The 1,710-nt window shown below is 50.1% G+C and overlaps 1 protein-coding gene across 4 annotated transcripts in view; it reads left to right on the top strand.

Moving 5' to 3' along the window:
- The window catches only part of TNFAIP8 (TNF alpha induced protein 8), a 63,874-nt gene that overhangs the window by 24,601 nt on the left and 37,563 nt on the right, over nt 1-1,710 (top strand). The window lies entirely within an intron of this gene.

Below are 1,710 nucleotides of genomic sequence, written 5' to 3'. Positions count from 1 at the left end.
TCCCAGCTCCCAGGCTGCCCGCTGAAGGCTGCCTTGTAGATTTCTCTGGAAACGGAGCGGCCCCGGTATTGCCTCCAAGAATGCACAATGTGCTCGGCAAAGCACCGCCTGCATCAGGACAGCCCCTAGCCCGTGCCCTGGAAGAGCCCTCCAAGTCGAGGGTCTCTTGAAAAGGGTTTCAGAACTTAGAAACGCCCTGTGTTCCAGGCTAAAAGGGGAAGCTGAGGGAGGGGGAGAAGTGAAAGCTCTTTATTCGGGGAATCGGGTGGTTCCCCCCCCCCCCCCACTTGCTGGCTTTTTCAGCAGCGAGTTCATTCTCTTGGGGGCCGAGGGGGCTGAGAGATCTGACTGGAGCCTTGTGCAGCGTGAAACTGAGGAGAGTCTGTGTGTGTCTAACTTTGCCAAAGCCAAGGGTTTCATTTACTCCTAACAGAGAACGGGTGACAAGGCTGGACAAGCTCCAACCAAAACACAATTATACGCTCGTGTTAGTTCGGGGAGTTTATTTGTGTGTGAGTGTTTGTATGCTTTGTTTCCTGAAACTTTATGTCTACAAAAGTCCTCTTGTACGCGGGGGTGGGAGTGGGGATGGCTGGGGGAAATGAGCGTGAGGGCGCAGAATGTTCAAGATTGTGAAATTCCTTTTCTTTGCAAGTAGCCTCTTGGCCAACTGGTACATGTTAAGGCAGTCACAGCAGCTCCGGGAGCCCGAGAAGCCTAAGGAGAGCCCTTGGAAGTTGTCCTCTCCGGTCTCTTACTGGTTCTACCAAACTAAAAGCTCCGTGTTTCGTAATGTCTCCGCGGGCCGACGTTTTACCTTCTTATGCCATGGAGGGAAGCAGCCCATTAACAAGAGACTCGTTTAACAGAAATGCGGGGCTGGCGCGAATGAAAATGACAGCAAGGAGCATTGCTTTTGAGGTTGATGTGGAGCTTGGGGGATTACCGTTTCCTCGCTGTGACCTGCGTCCTGATGGAGCTGTGTGCTGATGGGTACTTCTCTTTTCTGTCTCATAGCAGCAGTCTCTACTAAGGCAAAGGTAGTTGAAGGAAGGCGAAGAGGAAATGGGCTGAGAGAATCCAATGGTGGTGAACTTCTGTCTCAATGACAAGTAGCATTTAAGCCGGTATTTTCTCCCGGGCATGTTTTTCCTTTCTTTTGGATAAAAAGGGAGAGGGGAGAGAGTACAAAGACAGTATCCCGAAGTACCTTACATATTTCTCTGGCAGTGCCCACATTCTTTCCTCCTGCCCAGCCCGCTGGTTGTAACTCTGCAAGTGAGTGTAAAGAGGTCCCTGATGGCCCCCCTTCTCACCTCACCTCCACGTGTCATCATTTTCATTCCACAGATCTGCGGCAAATGATCTGGCTTCCATGCTACTTACAGAGAGCCCAGAACGTTTCTTGTAAAAGAATATGAGGTGCCAGAGTTTTAAATTGACGGCAGTTAGGGTAGAATATGGAATAACTCTCGAGGGAGACTGATTACATACTTTATTAACAGATGGAATTATTACAGCTTCTGCCAGGAGGTAAAGGGTGAGTGAGTGTGTGTGTGTGTGTGCGCGCGCATGCTTTCCTGTGTCCCAGGCAGCTCTCGAAAGGCTGGTTATTGGCTGGGATCTAGACCCACCACTGAGATGTCTATGAAAGGAGCTGTGGTATGTAGATAATATCTCACTTCTCTATCTTTATTACTCCTTTCCCCT

The sequence above is a fragment of the Myotis davidii genome, unplaced genomic scaffold (genome assembly GCF_000327345.1).
Source record: "Myotis davidii unplaced genomic scaffold, ASM32734v1 scaffold130, whole genome shotgun sequence".
Classification (NCBI taxonomy): domain Eukaryota; kingdom Metazoa; phylum Chordata; class Mammalia; order Chiroptera; family Vespertilionidae; genus Myotis; species Myotis davidii.
This window is presented reverse-complemented; position numbering and strand designations above follow the sequence as displayed.